At 35.4% G+C, this 17,834-nt stretch overlaps 1 protein-coding gene across 2 annotated transcripts in view; it reads right to left on the bottom strand.

The window, feature by feature from the left end:
- The window catches only part of LOC137655187 (probable G-protein coupled receptor Mth-like 3), a 176,077-nt gene extending 159,091 nt beyond the window's left edge, over positions 1–16,986 (bottom strand). Inside the window, exons 1-2 of one of the 2 annotated variants that reach the window (XM_068389073.1) lie at positions 16,834–16,986; positions 15,562–15,970 (exon numbers count right to left, since the gene is read on the bottom strand). The gene's annotated coding sequence lies outside the window, so the exon portion shown is untranslated. The remainder of the gene's footprint in view (positions 1–15,561; positions 15,971–16,833) is intronic. The other variant, XM_068389080.1, reaches the window with a different exon arrangement.
- Between the last annotated feature and the right edge of the window lie 848 nt (positions 16,987–17,834).

The raw sequence follows: 17,834 nt of genomic DNA, 5'->3' as shown, positions 1-17,834 counted from the left end.
GATTCAAAATTCCTCCATCAATGTTTCTTCTAATATTGTACTAATGTTGTATAAAGAAGAAATGATCACTATTTATTTTGGATTTCCGTAAAAGAGGAATATGACACGCTGGCTAAAAGCCTTTATTGCCTTAGTCAAAATCAGAGATTTTGTGAAGGGTATGTAATCACCCTGTCGTCGTTTATTTGTTTGTTTGTGGGCAACTTTACACAAAAACTACTGTACCGATCTTGATCAAACTTCGTAATCCTGTTGGGTATGACCGAATAATGAATCTAAGCAAGTACATCAAGCACAAAAATCTCAATGTTAAGTAAACAGTAAATATTTTGTTACGTTTATAATTTACTTGTGTATAGTACACAACCACAACAGAATCAATTTCAACGAAATTTGGTGGACATGTGGAATACGACCCAAGGCAAATCCATTAGATTTAGAAGAAAAAGTACAAGTACTGTACACAGAAAGGTTAAGAGCAAGTAAGACTACCGAGCGTGAAAAAGGCATCCTCTATACAGTGGCCCTCTAGTCACTTTTGTTACAATTCTCTTGCGAAATAGGCTTCTCAACCTCAAATAGCATCTGAATAAAGATGTCAGAAAGACTACGACCACTGAAGAAGAAATGGTCTGCTTACCCCAAATTCGACCAAATATTGTAGTAGAAAAAAAAAAAAAAAAAAAAAAAAAAAAAAAAAAGCGTCTGGCCTCACACTAATAAATTGTGCAATTGATTGAATAGAAACACTGAAACAAGTTGAATTGATATATGTGTTATTTTAAAGTCTGTGGTGCCATCTGATAATATCTAAATGTATACATATCTAAAGATTGCCAAGTGTACCGTGATACTATTATGAGAATCTTAAGTGTGCCACTGGTAAGAAAAGGTTGAGGAATATTGATTCAAGGTGAAAGACGGGGTTGGTCTGAAAGGTTGTTTGAAATCCATTCTTCACATCATGTACTCAAAACATAGTCCTAATTCTATTGTGTTGAACATCAACAGTCATTCAACCTCTTCGTGTCCCATCCGCCATGTAAATTGATATTGGTCAGATCTTTTAAAATTAAGAGATGCTGCCCGCTCAAAAATATGAAATAAAACCCACAAATCCATAAATCGGGTCGCGTAATATGTAATAGGTATTAAACATCTTCGCAACTAATGAACTCACTTGCATCAATTACGCACAGCAACTAGCACAGGGGAAAAAATAGCGCTGCAACACTTTATCCATATTATGTTTGTGTCATTCACAAACAATGCACAGGGAAATAATATGAAACCTAACCTGACATTCCATAAATGGTATTCTAAATTAGTGATAAGTCCTTGCTACTATAACTGCAAATCTCGATTACGACTATCTGCGAGGAATAACCACTTTTTAGGCAGACAACAAAACAGAAGTCACTGGTCCGAGAGAGAGAGAGAGAGAGAGAGAGAGAGAGAGAGAGAGAGAGAGAGAGAGAGAGAGAGTAAATATGACGATCATTCATATATCTCACCCACTAGCATTATCCATCTGAAAACCGGTTACAAACAAGTTACTCTGCAAACATGCGATCTTGAAAACAGGTTTTTTTTATACAATAGGAGTGTTTAACTTGTTCATGATCTAATATTGTGGTGTTTTCAGAAATTCTTAGTTAAAAGCGCACGAAATTTGATCATGCATTCCTAATATGCAAATTCTATTCTAAAAATGTACGTTGTGCCTGTCTACCACACTCTTCACCATTCCAAAGCGAACAAAACAGCTGCCAGCGACTATTCCTCTCATTAAAATGACAGCTACCATGTTGGAATGATTAATTATTCATTCAAGACACAAGTGATATCCCTGCAAAAACAAACATAGCATAAATTATAAAAAAGTAACAAATTATTGCAAAAATAAATAAAAATACGTCTGCAATTTAGTGTTTCTTCAAATCAGTCAGAATATGAAAGATTCCAGAAAACAATGACTACATTTACATATCATGAGCGTGGACAATGTGGACAAATCAAACAAGATGTCTAAAACATGGTTACAATTTGTGTACACGCAGTCTTTGTCTGATTACCATCACTTTCAAATTAATAAAATTCAGTTATCATAAAATTACAGAGAGAGAGAGAGAGAGAGAGAGAGAGAGAGAGAGAGAGAGAGAGAGAGAGAGAGAGAGAGAGAGAGAGAGAGAGAGAGAGAGGGGGGATTGTGTTTCATTTTCTTAATCTGTGCATAGTGCACGCTTAAACATAACAGGATTTGAAAAAAAAAAAAAAAACTAACAAAACAATTACGGTCAACATTCTCCTTTAGTTTTCCCATGTTTTACTTAACATAGTTAACTGGATCGTGCTTTACATTTCAGTTTTATTATCATTCCATGTCAAGCACTTCAAGGAGACCCAATTCAGCCTCAGTGCAGAGTTTCTTCAACGTCAAAAGCAAACTCATATATGTCACTACCTCCAAAACATATTCGGGTGGATTTTCTATGAAATAAAGTACACACCAGTGGATCTCCTCTACAATAATAGCAATTCCGTGAACATGCTATGCAATATGCTTATCTTGTGGATCTATTTCATCATGTGCACATTCGAGAACATCTATGCAATTTATATATTCCTCCGGAACTACATATCTACATATTCCGTGAATCATCCATATTATAAACAGCCACAGACGGAATATCTTATCATATAGATTTAGGTGAACTGTATTCTCAAAATCCATGATAAACTTGATTGAAAGACACCAAAAACCATAATCACAAACAAACCACCATCATCAAGTTTCCAAAAGTTTCATACAACATGTAAGGTTGGTTTGACTAAATAAATAAAACAAGCAAATTATGTTGCACAAAGCAACGCATAAACAAAAACACCGTATAGAGCAATTAAGGACAGCAAATGGCCATTGCAAAAAACCGAAACGTTGAAATTTGATCGTTTTTATTTTCACATCCTAATAGGATAGGAAATTCGTTTCATCGTAGCCCTTCACGAAGTCCAACTAAGTTATAACTTTATAATCAAACGTCTCTGCAAGCAGAATATTCCCTAACTCTCGACAGGCCTACTTGCTTACCAAGGCTTCCACGAAATCCCCTTGAATCCAACCTTCCTTGAATCTCTGACCTCTAGTCCGCTAAAAAGCTACTTAATTTTTCACTTTCTGCTAAATGTACACTTCGGATGGTGTCTTTGAGTGCTAATAAAATGCAGGGTGAAAAACCTTTGAATTAAACTATAGCTAAGCTTGTCTTTTTCTACTGACTTTGTAGACTCAAAACTTATAAGTTTAATCCAGTCAATTACGATTTAACTTCTACAAGCCACCAGTTTCGAAAATCTTGAATGAACTGATTCTCCTAAAACAAAAGTATATAAAACCCCTTGTTAAATATGATTTTTATCTTAATCTTTCCAAAATAATGCCATAAAATATACTTACACCTTCTGCATATGCAGCATAACCAATCTAAAGAATGAAAAAGAAAAAAAATAAATTTCGATTTGTGTCAGGCGTAACTTGCTGTTAGGTGCAAGTCCTAAGTAAAAACGGTTCATAAATTAAAGCAAACCGGAAAAGTATTGATTCTTGTCTAATAAATCTTGTGTTGCAGCCAAAATGTTTATATCAATACAGAAAAAAATATAAACATGGTAATAATTAGTAAAATATGACTAAAGTCTGCGTAAAATGTGGAAGTGCTAAATAAGAAATATAAAGGCAAGTCGTTTACTTGAGAGAGAGAGAGAGAGAGAGAGAGAGAGAGAGAGAGAGAGAGAGAGAGAGAGAGAGAGAGAGCATTATATGAGAAAACTCATTATAATACGGACAACTTTTTGAACGTATCAGCTAGTCATATTGACATCAGCGTGGTTAGTAAATTTTAGGGTGGGGCCCAATTGGAAATACTCCAGCCTCGCGATATGCTAAACAGGGATTAGAGACCATCTTAAACTCGATTATTTCCTGTGTATGCAATCCGCCATCCTTGTGAGCTAGGGATAAGATGGGAGGGCGGTTGGGGGGCTTGTAGGTCTATCTGCTGAATCATCCGCTGAAATTCCCAGGGCCTCCTTAATCTTAGCTTGATTGGGTGCTAATCATATATCACAAAAATATGGTCAGTCTAGGATATCGTCTTGCTAGGGCATTGTCACTGTCCCTTGTCTTTGCCATTCATGAGTGACCTTTCAACTAAGCTAGTGACGAAGCTATCCATTTAATTCAGGAACAAGAGTCATTCTCGAGTTTCTGAAGTTCGGTAAACTAAAACCATTTTTATATCAAAGGAGGCTCCTCACATTAAACTCTTGCTTTGGGAGTATATGGAGATTTGAATTCACCAACGATCGTAGCTCTGAAAAAAATTGTTTGAGAAAAGTTCAAATAAAAACTTCAATATCAATAGCCAGGCGGGTGGACAGACATCAACCTCCCTCTCACACCATTGTTTGTTTTCCCAGGATACTGGTGTTGTAAAAGTCTCTCTATACGGGACATATGACGTCAGTCAAGTTTCGTACCGTAGATTCTCGGCGTCTAGTATAAACAGACAGTGACGTCATTACAAAGCACACCATTAACTGATATGAAGACGATTTACGGATACAGCCAAGGCCAGCCGTTGCACTATGAAGTAGAGAATAGCTGATGAGAGGCTGGAAAAACCCTCCCATTAACACGTACTTAACACAGCGTAACTCGTAGTGAACTAACGACACACGCAACACTTCCCATGTCCAAAAGAATCAAATAAAAACTAATCGCTGGTTGTTGAATCAAAGACGTTAGATTTTGCAACGGAAAAAATCCGTACTTCATACGGCTAATTTGCTAACAACTGAATTCTTTATAACCTTCGTGTTTTTCATGCCAAATTTATTTATGAGAAAATATTCTAACCATTATACATGAAGATAACATTGCAACATTACAAGTTTCCAAAAACTCGTAAGAATTTTCTAATATATTCATTTTCCGAAATGGAAAGTTGAATATTTTCTCAATAGATTTTTTGACGCCGAGCATAAAATAATGACATACTCGATGGAATTGACATCATTCTAAATCAATTAATGCTATGAAAATTCTAAGAATAAAGAAATGTATGTCACAGATGTAAACTAAAATTTCAGACTTTACAAGACGAGGGCATTAGTTCCCAGTTAATTAATTTCTATGAGGTAAAATCTGGGTCATGTGTCCTGCCACTGGAACCGGGAAAACCGTTCAGCATCAATGTGTGCAACCAGCTGAATAAAACGCCCTTCTACTATGAGGTAAAAATTAACAGAGGTTACAGAGCGAGATAGAAAAGAAAGGAATAAGGAAAGAGGTTAAGTATGTGAGTAAAAAGCGAGTGCAGTTAGGGGCTGAAGGTCGCTACGAACCCTTTTGAAGTGGATTACATTGGATTTATGAATACGAACTACAGAAGCAGGTACCGGGGCCTGTGGGGCCATTCAGCACCCTAGGACAGCAGGGAAAATCCCTGGAGTTACAGTGTAAGGTAAAATTTAAAGAGACTGGATAGCAAGATGGAAGATAGGAAGCAGGATTTGGGAGTAAAATAGAAGGATATAAAGGAAGTGCAGCTAAGGGCCCAAGGAACACACCAAAGACACTGATTAAGTAATGCCTACAGTGCACCGCATGAGGTGCAATGATATCACAACCCCACTGGGGGCTGCAGTCAATAGTGATTTCTGCATGAATGTGTTTACAATATGCCTCAGTCTGTAAGGGGAGATCTCAATGAGAGTCATCGAAACCACATGTTGCTCACCGCATCCCCAAAAATGGTAGCTCGTCTCACGAATACCAAGCTGGAGCTTTAAAGGATTCTACCCATTTGGATCCTGATGTCAAGGAGAAGCAATGTATGTTTCTCCAAAGGTGTTTTTACGACCTGAGCCTCAACTTCCCCGCTGATTTAGATGCTTTTGATAACACACACACATTCTTTCTCTCTCTCTCTCTCTCTCTCTCTCTCTCTCTCTCTCTCTCTCTCTCTCTCTCTCTCTCTCTCTCTCTCAAGTTATGCATCAAGCCTCAGCATTGAACATCGGATGAAAGGGAAGACTATAGTATACTATGGGCGCATTCTCTTAAAAGCACGTGTTCCTCAAGGGACTTAAGTAAGGATCTATACAGTAGATATGGTAGTTACTAAACTTTTGGGAGTCAGCCTAAAAGATTAAACTTTTAATATAAGCAGAAATATTACAAACTATGCTACATCTCGTGGAAGATCAGAAAATTCGGATTTAACCTTTATACTTAGCTTGTAATGAAGCCAAAACCACAACCGAGACTTTATAATAAGACGTTACAAAAATATCTTAGATAATGAGATTTTATGCTTAAAATGCCGAAAATAACAATCAATTTTTATTACATCATAACATCGTATTTATTTTGATATAATTATCATGTCATAGTGTATAGCAATATAAAATACTCTCAATACTCCCATATATAATTTGAGTATAAAACTAAGCATACTGTAATACTAATTTATAAAATGAAATTAACCTTCACCAAAAAAAAAAAAAAAATTGTATCAAGATATTCACGTTCAGAAGGAAAATTCAGACTAACAAAAGGCTTTATTTGCATTTTCAAAGAGCTTCACTTTGCCTTGAAATTAATAATGCAACACTAAGTTTAAAATGTCTCAGAATAGAACATAATTTAGAATGGACGCTACTTGCCGCAGCTTCTTCAAGTAACCCCAATGGAAAACTTAAGGTTGAAAGAACTTTACAGAAGCGATAAGAGACGGGACGCGTCTTTATATCCAATCAAGTTGTAAAAATCTCATATACATCCGTGGCTTTCAAAACAATATAATGACATGGCGGTGTTTTATAATAATATAAAATATTATGGGATAGTGGAAAATTTTTATTTATAGACTGGATATGAAATAAAGATGAAAATCCCCAATCAGACGAGTAAACGAAATAAATTAGAGATAATATTTCATTGCGTAGTACGCAAATGTTTTATAAGCACAAAGGAACAAACACATTTCACAAACACATGCTAAATTCTGTCATTGTCATCTGAGCGGTCGAGACTAAATGTCATCTACTGTATGTCATCCTACAGCAACAAAGGACTCCTCTTTCTTAACGGCACTTCTTCGCCTAGAATGGCATCTGAATTAGGGTTAGGAAAAGAATGATAATCCTATTAACACTTCTCTCTCTCTCTCTCTCTCTCTCTGAGTTTACATGACATTTTAAATTTGGTGTACGAGAGAGAGAGAGAGAGAGAGAGAGAGAGAGAGAGAGAGAGAGAGAGAGAGAGAGAGAGAGAGAGAGAGAGAGCAAATCATAACACACAAAAAGTAGTTTTTTTTAGGTCAAAGATTTCTTAATCTTTGAATCTACGACCATTTGGGCAAGAGAAAAAAAAATATATAACTTGAATTATGAAAAACGGTTTTACAATTAGGTCTGAAGAAAGGGCCTACGTGGGTGTGATCGCGTTCCGAGAGAGAGAGAGAGAGAGAGAGAGAGAGAGAGAGAGAGAGAGAGAGAGAGAGAGAGAGAGAGAGAATCAGCTTACAAGGAGCTTTCTCTTAGGTTACCGCAGAATCGTATCATTTCTTATTTTACAAATGAATGATTCATTTCAACTCTAATCGCTCTAAAATCGGACATAATAGATGTTCTTGTGCCTTCTGAGTTATTCATATGAATTTTCACATATCATTCACTATCGAACAAACAACACCAGGCAAAACTATACTACTCAACAACTGAATAAGTTTGTATGTTTCAATGTACTAGAAGCTATTGTCTACATTGATAAAAAAAAGAGAAAAATATTGTTATGTGACGCTTCCTCTGGTATTAACAGTAGAATAAAAATAACCGACAGTGACAAGCAGTTCACGTAACATGAGAATTCTGTCTTTTAATCCACCGCAAGCCAAATGAAAGACTAATGTCTTTGTCTAATAAAAGACAAAACGCATCTCTATATTTGTTGTATTACAGCTATATTTTATAGGTAATGATCTCACGTTTGGACTTACGGTCATCAAACCATGGTTAAACCTCGGCAGTATTTTCTAAATAGGCATGTAGACTGAAGGTACCTAAGTTTACGCTCCTGCATGTTACGTGGTCAATAACGTTCCTATGGCAACCACACTTACTGTCCCAACCCTCTCCTAAATCACGTTGTTTTTCCTTATTTTGGTGTCGCTTCACAGCTGAAAAGCTGTGATATTCATAAGTTAAGAAAAGCAAATTCAAGTCAATCATTTCTGTATCTCGCAACAACAAATATTTTGCCCTAAAAATAAGTATCTGAGATGCATGTTTTACACATTTCAAACATACTTTAAACTGACATATCAATACTATTTGGCTTCATTATATTAATTTAACTAGGTAAACAATATATTTATTTACTTATTTTTTTATCTTTTATTTGTTTTTTTCCTAAGTTACTAATCGGCATCAATGACCATTGATGTTATGATGCCCGATAATTATCAATCAATCATTCATTAATTCTTTATATGTGCGTAAAGCTAGTTTTAAAGCTCTGAAAATTCTTTTGGAGTAATTTTAAAGTTGGTGGTTAACGCAGAAGGTGAAATTGCAATTATCATCATCATCATCTCCTACGCTTATTAACGCAAAGGGCCTCATACACACACAAACACACATTTATTTATATATATATATATATATATATATATATATATATATATATATATATATATATATACAAAATGTGTGTGGTCTCAATTATGGAAGGATACGATGCCAAAAAGTAACTGGTCCAAGTCTTCCATGTACAGATATAAATTAGACAGAAGAAAAGCTTAAGGACCTTGTGCAATTTGTTCCAGTCGTGGTCTTCGCTCTTTATTACATACATTTTGTCGGAAAATAGAACACACCTAACAGCTAGGCATCTAATTAACTGCTAAGATCAACAGGGTTATGGTGAACCTTTAGGGAACGTGTCCATAAAGTTCTTCTGGTTGGGGAATGAACCCGTCATTCAGTTTTTGAGCTTAACGCACTACTATTGCGTTACGGGGGGAGGAAAAAGGGACAGGCAGTGAAAAAAGCTAAGCGTAATAATAATGTTTCAGTAACATTAACGAAGCCAAAAACTGAAATAACAGGTTCTTTCTAAAGGTGTTTCGAAATTCCATAAAATACGAAAGGACCCAGTCCTGATGGTGTGTGTCTAGTGTACATACAATACCATTTGGAAGGTTCACAGATTCTCCCAACAAGAACCACCCAGAAGAATAAACACTACATCAGACCACATCCTTTTCCAATCTTGACGTAAACGAACACCCTTGCGTTTATTCAGTTGTAAATATTCTTGTTTACCCAATTAGGATACTCAAAGCTATCGTGTTTCAATTTCAAGAGCCTAAATCTTGTAATTTAAAATGTTTTTGATGATTAATACAACGCTTCGATAAAGCTTCCCAGGACTAAAGAGGATTAAGATTTTTAAAGTAATGCATCATACTGTGCATATTGTGATACAAAACAATTTTGTTTTTCAAAATTGTAAACACTTGTGATTACCCTGCGATCACCACTAAAAACTAACTTGTGACAACGAATTTCAAAGTTAACCTTATTACGTTGACAACTCCTTCATCGCTGCATATATAAAAATAAAAAATACTTAATTTCGCCGTTCATAAAAGTCTAAGGCTATGTTACAACAGTAACATTAAAACATTGCTGAATCAATATTGTTTATGTTTCCTAGCATGTCTTAAATATATTTTGTAACGATACATCTAAAACAATGATCAAGGTAGAGCAAGATTACAAACCTTATGACGAAAACAGAAATAAAAGTGAATCTTATACCAAAAATAAAAGTTGGGTTACTCGAAATAAAAGGTCGTACATGCCACATCACATTTAGGGCACCAGGTAAAATAATACACCGTACGCAGGAAACCTTGTCAAGCAAGGTCTGTCAGTCTATTGCAAATAAGAACCGGAGGCGTTATGGAACACGTGGTTAAATTATAAAAAATAATAAATCCAGATTATAACAGGAATATTGCTAGACCAGCAAATATCCAGTTTGCGAATTAGCAGATATTTGAGAGAACGGCTATAATATAGGGGAGTGAAATTCTATTTTCGTAATATAAATGAATTTTTCTTAATTGGGTGCCTATACAGAACACCTCCACAAGATTAGCCATTTGATGCATTTACACAGGATCATCAGAACCACATCAACGCCCCTACACATACTGCACCATTCGCATACTCTTACACACAGACGCGCGCGCGTGCGTACTTCTTTCATATTAAAGAATTTGTATTCTATCTATTTACTTTCTACGTCTTCCTCTCTTCTATTTTCCTACTGCTCAAAATGATAAACTCCCCCCCCCCACTTCATTATTACCAATTCTTCACACAAGGCTGAACAATAATTTCAAAACACTGATCAACCCTTTCATATACTGTCATATTTTCACTACTACGTCTCTCCATTATTCTCACCATTTTTTCCCCTTTTTTTTAATCATCTACTCTGCAAAGCCATTCATATCACAGACTTCAACCATTTTGATCCCATTCACGTTCATCATCCACACTTGTATCCATATAGTGAAAATAGCTCAACACCAACGTTATACATTCCAACCTTAGGCTTCCATAGAGACTCCAAATATCTTTCCAGTGTTCTTTACTATCCTACCGGATTCCTTGTTCCAGCTATTGTATTCTGTGATTCACCTCTTCCATCATCATCCAATCGTCTGTTATAATTATCTACTCTGAAATGCCTAATATTAGCTGCTCCATTCTTCTATCATCTATATCCAGTCACTGTTACAACTTCCTGGTTTCCTAATTTCCTAATACAGTAACCTTAAAGCCTTGCTCATGTTAACATTCTCTTTCAAACATTTTCAAACTGTCGCTTTATACCCGGATTTCTTTTTCATTGCCCCAAAATCAGAACTGCATTGTCTGGAAACTTCAATCTATAAACCCATGTTCTTGCCCATAAGCTTGCACAAAAATTGTTTACTGCTCAGGCCAGCAAGAACTTGTGCTTTTTAAGGAGACAAGTCTTGCCGTTCCCCTCCAAGGATCAACCTTGGGCCTCTTCCTGACGAGTAGAGATCCTTACTTTCACTGATGTTCAATACCGCACTTTTGTAAACAGGTGTGATGGTGGAGTTCCTTTTGTAATAAACTTTTCTTTGGTGTTCTTATACCAGACCCCTAATATTTTACTGGATACTTAAAAGTACATTCCCTATACTTAAATAGCGTAAGAAATTTTAATAATTGAAATAAACGTCAAATTTAAAATTTGTAGAAATTCAGTACCGTTACCATTTAAAATGACATAAATGTATTTCTTTTTAAAGTATAGTGCGCATGTATATTTAATTATTTACCTTTTTATTCTCTCTTAAAATTCTCTGTAGCATGTAATGATTACTCAGTTACTCATTCTTAATTTCGATTATCAGGGTTTGAATGAGTGTAGTGTGAATAAAAATATAGACGAGTGGTAATATTTCCCTGGGTATCAGTAAATGCACGTCGTAATAATTCTTAAGAAAAATTTTATTTGCACACTTGAAAACTACTGAAAATCTTTTAGACAATAAAAAAAACTTACAAGCCAAACTCCTGTCCCCCTTAAAGTTATAGACGGCCCCCTGGTTAAGAACCAATGAGCTAATTTTTCTATCTTCAACACCCAAAGCTTCTAAATTCGGTGTCGGCAGTTGAAGAGATGATTTGATTTAGTGTTACAATTCCAAATTTGACATCTATCAGAAAATAACAGATTAATTTTCTTTTATTTTAACGATCAGGAGACTGAATGCTATTAATTATAAATAAACTTGGAAAGCGGAGGTATCCAGAATTGTTATTTCCAAAATTAAAGATGAAATATAACTGCCTGACAGATACTTCGTGGTCCTATCGACTATAGATGGAAATGTGTAAACTATGTAGTCACCTCGCAGTAGAGAGAGAGAGAGAGAGAGAGAGAGAGAGAGAGAGAGAGAGAGAGAGAGAGAGAGAGAGAGAGAGAGATTCGAAGCAGAGGCGAAAAAAAACTGTCAATGTCCCAGTAGGGAATGTCTAATACCAAGTTTTAGAATTTGGAATGAAAGGGAAATAAATGTAATGAAGTAAACCATAATTCAAACCTTGGAAAAAAAAAATCTTTGTCGAAGAGAAAAATACCATTAACAATCAATGTAATTCACATGCTAGCATCGTAACTCCTTACTTCCAGCAATCTAAATAAAACAATATAGCTATCTATAATACATACAAACACACATGTGTGTATATACAGTATACATGTATGTTTGGACATATTTTTCTGCGTCTGACTAACAAAGCCCTATTTTTAAAAGTTAAAAGTAGGCAGACCATGTTAAAAAGTTGAGCCAAATTAAGTGTGAAAACACAACCCCAATTAGAGGAACTAAGCAAATAAAAAATTGCATAAGACTCTCCCAGCATTTGCACAGACACCCATGAGTCACTCGCATTGCTCTGAAAGGACAACGCATCACCACATAATATAGACCTTGGCATCATCTAAAATATTCCATGACCTTTCCACGACCCAGTTTATCGCCTACCATGATTCTCGTGGTATTTGAGAGTTTCCTTTGAATTACATCTGAATTTCGGTTGTGAGATTTTCTACTGAAGTTATCACAAGAAGTATGAGAAACAAATACAGTTTCACACGAGCATGAACATAGTCATTTTTTTGCGTTCTGAGTCATACGAATCGAAGTCTGATCAACATCTGAAGATGGAGAGGCATTTTTTAAGCGAACAAGTTTCAGTGGCTCTTCTTTAAATAAGCACAAGCAGAAAAAGATACCCAAAAGAACGTCAGCATTGGATAGAAATTAATACTAGTAGAGCTTATAAAATATATGCTAACACTACAAATAAAACCCACTTACACAAAAAATAAGAAAATTTGCGTGCGTACACTATGAGTGTGTGTAGAGGCCTGCTAAACAACGATAAACTTCCAGCCAAACTCCGTAAATCTTGCCCTCAAAAAGTATTAATCCAGGGGTATTTAACGAAATATATTTTTGGCCAAAGTTCCTAATCTAAATACATTTATACCTTATTTTCAAAAATCCTCTCAAACACTCACACTCATCATAGAAAGTAACCTCAGAACTCGAAACAGTTTTTCAAACTTGCAAATACTATGTATTGTTCAAAGCAATGTCCACAAAACAGCACTAAGACGGGATGTCAACTGAACATAATCCAATGCCCTAGGCCGGAAATGAAGATAACAAAAAAGCAATAAACTAAAACTGAAATAACGTTCTCGACAATCATGTTTTTTTGCTCTGGCGAATAGACAAATTGATCTAACGGATACAACACTAACAGCGTCGAAACATGATTGAAAACCGTCGTAAAAAAATCTATGAAACAAGAACAAAATGATTTCAAAACTATAATCTTCATTCGAAATATCTCTGAATAAGTATTCGCAATGATAGAATATGACCTCTACACAGTGAAGAAAGTAGTGCAAAAGTGGTGGAGGGAAAAAGGCCTTGAGGATGAGACATCTCACAAAAAGTCCCCACTCGTTCCTCGATGACAGGACTCCAATAGCCGGGAGCAAAAAGAGAGGAACAGGACTCCTGAATATCTTTTACCCTGCCCATGGCATGTTCTTCTATAAAAGTCAAATTGGGCGTGGAATCATACTATATTCTATTTAGCGAAGGAAGATGAAGAATGAGTTAAAAGGAGGTGGGGATATTTAATTATCATCTGCCGAACAAGGAATGAAATATTCATTTATCTGTACCTTACAGAATAGCAACAAAGATGATGTTATTTCACGAGTTACTAATGTACAAAATAGATCAGTGTGCGTGAACTCAAACGTCAACAAATTTTACCAATTGTCCCCATTGCTTCCACACAATGAATGCTCTTTGTCAACCTTTCCGGCAAAATTATTAACCGATTAGAAATATATAAAATATAAAAAAAAATATGACAATTAATACACTGCTATTACCTACAAGTGAATTACTAGAAATGCCCAAATGAAGTCATTGGCATTGAGGAACTATGCAACCCCCCCACCAAAAAAAAAAAAAAAAAAAAAAAAAAAAAACGAATAAGGACAATACTCTTCCATCGACTTCATTGCATGACTGGGGAATCAAACTAGTCCATATTATAAATAATAGGCAACAACAGTAAAAATTACATCTAACTATGGAAAAAACTTAAAAGTCATGTAACATTGGTTTTCCTCGAAAGGGTAGGGTTAAGTTGATGAAAATTAGGTAACTCATTAACGGTAAAAATTCTTAACGAACGTCTAAATCATAAAAAATTTGTAATAAATTATTGGTATACCTGCAAGCCCATGGCAAAGCATCGACAACAAAACACGTCGGTGTTGTACATAACAAAGCGGTAAGTTTGAAAACAAAACTTGACACTACTTTTGAATTTACTGATATACTATACATCCCTAGTTTGGGGATTTTGTTGCTCAAATCATTTAGTATCATCACTTTTTAATCAGAGAATACATGAATATCACAATTTTTCTTATCCTAAATCTCTCTCTCTCTCTCTCTCTCTCTCTCTCTCTCTCTCTCTCTCTCTCTCTCTCTCTCTCTCTCTCTCTCTCTATATATATATATATATATACATATGTATGTGTGTGTATCTAATACACAGACACACACACACACAATAGTATATCAGATCAACAAAACTTCAGATGGGTTTCACAAAGACGAAAGCTACAGCTATATTGTTTCATTCAATATTTGATGCCAACAGCTGTTTCCTCTTTTTTTTTTTTTATTTTACATACTAAGCTCTATGTAAAAAGTGAAAGAACAAAAAAGCGTCTCAAAACAGCTTGGCACCAAATATTGAAACAAAAGTAGAGTTGCAGTTTTCATCTTTTTGTGAAACCAACTGGAATTTTGTTGTTCCGGAAAGATGTTACCTCAAATTTTTAGAAGCCACAAATACATCAAATACTAATTGTAGTAAACTGCATATGTAAAAGAATACATCTAAAAAGATCTCACACATACCATGCACATATATATATATATATATATATATATATATATATATATATATATATATATATATATATATATATATATATATATATGTGTGTGTGTGTGTGTGTGCGCAATTTTTTAATTAAGTAGATTGAAATAAAAATGACGATATTTTCATATCTGTCGTAACTAACAAGGGATGATATACAATAAAGTTTAGGATCTATTTTCGTGAAGTTTCATGAACCCGATTAAATTAAGATAATGTTATAAACTCTTGGTCAATATATCAAGACCATAGTTCTAAAGTTAATAGGCGTAGGAGATAATGAGTTCCAAAGAACGATTTAAAACAAGATGAATGTTACGACGTTTCCTTCAGCTATCAACCATTTACAGACACCGAATGTAAAAAGACCCAATAAACTCTTGAACATTGACATACCTTAAGAGAGAAGAAGGAAGTGCGATATTTGGCGACTTCTTGAGAACCAGATAAAGGTAACTGTTTATCCCAATTCCCTATCAGACTCTGTTGCTAGTTGTTTCACAGATCCTGGCATGCAATCCTTTCTAAGCACGGAACTTCACTGTCCCGACGTGGAGGAGAGCACTAAACTTGGCATGTTGTTCCTATGTTGGACTGCAGCAGCACCTCTCTCCCGAACAAGCTGTTTTCACGGCTACCACTGTTTTGTGACTAGCGGTTAGTACTGCTCGCTCGGTCTTTTGAGTCGGTTCCCCACCGGGCTTCTGAACCCTTGTCCCTCGACAGCAGCCATCCACCCTCGGTCCATCCCACATCTAGCGCTAGGGATGTTCAGGGGTTACCGTCTGATAAATACACAGGCCGCCTAGGGAGTAAAGAAAGGGATAGAGAGAAATATTTATATAAAGGTTCAATCATTGCATCCGTACTTTTCTGTCCTCATATATATATATATATATATATATATATATATATATATATATATATATATATATATATATATATATATATATATGTGTGTGTGTGTGTGTGTGTGTTTGCACTGATACATGTCGAATAAAACAGACACAAATAACTCACGCGCACACCTAACAGCTTATTTAGTATATTTTTAATCATATTGTATACCTAGGTAATATTTCCCCCGCCTGGACGCAAGGTCAGGGCAATCTGTGCACACACGCACGCCAAAGTAAACAGCCTAAATATGGGCCCTTCCGACCACTTTCGTAAGTTGACTTGTTTAGTAAACAATTTATACAGTAAGTAAACGATGTTTACATACTGTATATATTCAGGCCGGACCTCGGGAAATAAAAAGCCAACTCCGACCAAGTAACGATCCTTAACAGGATAAAAAAAAAACATTTACTGGTATAAACACAAAATGTTAATAGATTTTTAGTTGGTTTACAATAAAATATTCTCAAAGAAATTACACCAATTTCAGAAGTAAACAATTTATCACATTTAAATAAAATACATTATCTAGTTTTCAATATAAGTGTCTCTTAGCATACCTAAATTATGGCAGTGCTTTGTTAGGCCTATACATCCTTCCACTTCAATTGGATTTATTATTCCAAATTCAGGATTCTCTCACATTTATTTCTAATGGTCGAGCGAGAGAATGCTATTACATTACAGGCGGATTTGGAGTGACCAAATTCACAGGATAGCTAATTTGGAACAACAGGAAAATACACAATATAGGCTCCAGTATCCTACCGTTTTTTATGTTCACCTTCAAACAACCCCTAGAAAGGGAAAGCTCGACTGTGTGACTTCCTCTGATTCTGGAACCGTTGTTATGACACAACCTTGGATGGATCTTGGTCGCCAATGGTCGCTGCGAGAAGTGTAGGTTGCCAGCAACTCCCAATTTATTATAGCGCATTCGTTAATTTGAATGCAGAGATCACTGGTAAGGAGGATCACTCTCAAGAAATTAACTGGAGGCAGAAAAAAAGGTTTCAGTATCAAAGTTTTACACGGAACGGTAAAAAGACTGTGATAAGTTGAATTCATGACTGGCAGCATTGACATTCCTTACATAGTAAACATATTTTCATATGGTAAAAGGAAGGTCACTCAATGGCGCAACGATATTTAAGATTAACCCAATCTTAAGCTAATAGGAGAGGCCCTTTTTCTTTCTCGAAATGAAAATAGATTTAACAGAAATACAATAATTTCCATGAAATCTGATTTTCTTTCAAAAAAATTACCATAAATCAATAAATCGTAAAACAATGTATCAACATTCCGTTGACAAAATTGAACAGAGGATAAGGAAAAAAAGAAAAGAAAAAAAATACCCAATAGTCGCGACTCATGATAAAATATATTCGGCATCACTTGCAATAAAGAAATATCATCAAATTTGCCTATTGATAACAAAAGCAACTCATAAAATATAAAAGTACTCGAAATGATTAACTGAGAAAAAAAAAAAAACTGTAGGCTACACAGGATGCTAATTTACTATATGTAGGCCTAATCGTCGTTCACATACATAGGTAGGTAGTAGGTTAGTCAGGGCACCAGGCACCCGCTGAGATACTACCGATAGAGTTGTTGGGTCCTTTGACTGGCCATTCAGTACTACATAGGATCCCTCTCTCAGTTTACGGCTCATTTTTCCATTGCTTACTCATACACCGAACAGTCTGGCCTATTCTTTCCACATACTCCTAAGTCATCATACACCTGACAACATTGAGATTGCC

The sequence above is a fragment of the Palaemon carinicauda genome, chromosome 1 (genome assembly GCF_036898095.1).
Source record: "Palaemon carinicauda isolate YSFRI2023 chromosome 1, ASM3689809v2, whole genome shotgun sequence".
NCBI lineage: Eukaryota > Metazoa > Arthropoda > Malacostraca > Decapoda > Palaemonidae > Palaemon > Palaemon carinicauda.
This window is presented reverse-complemented; position numbering and strand designations above follow the sequence as displayed.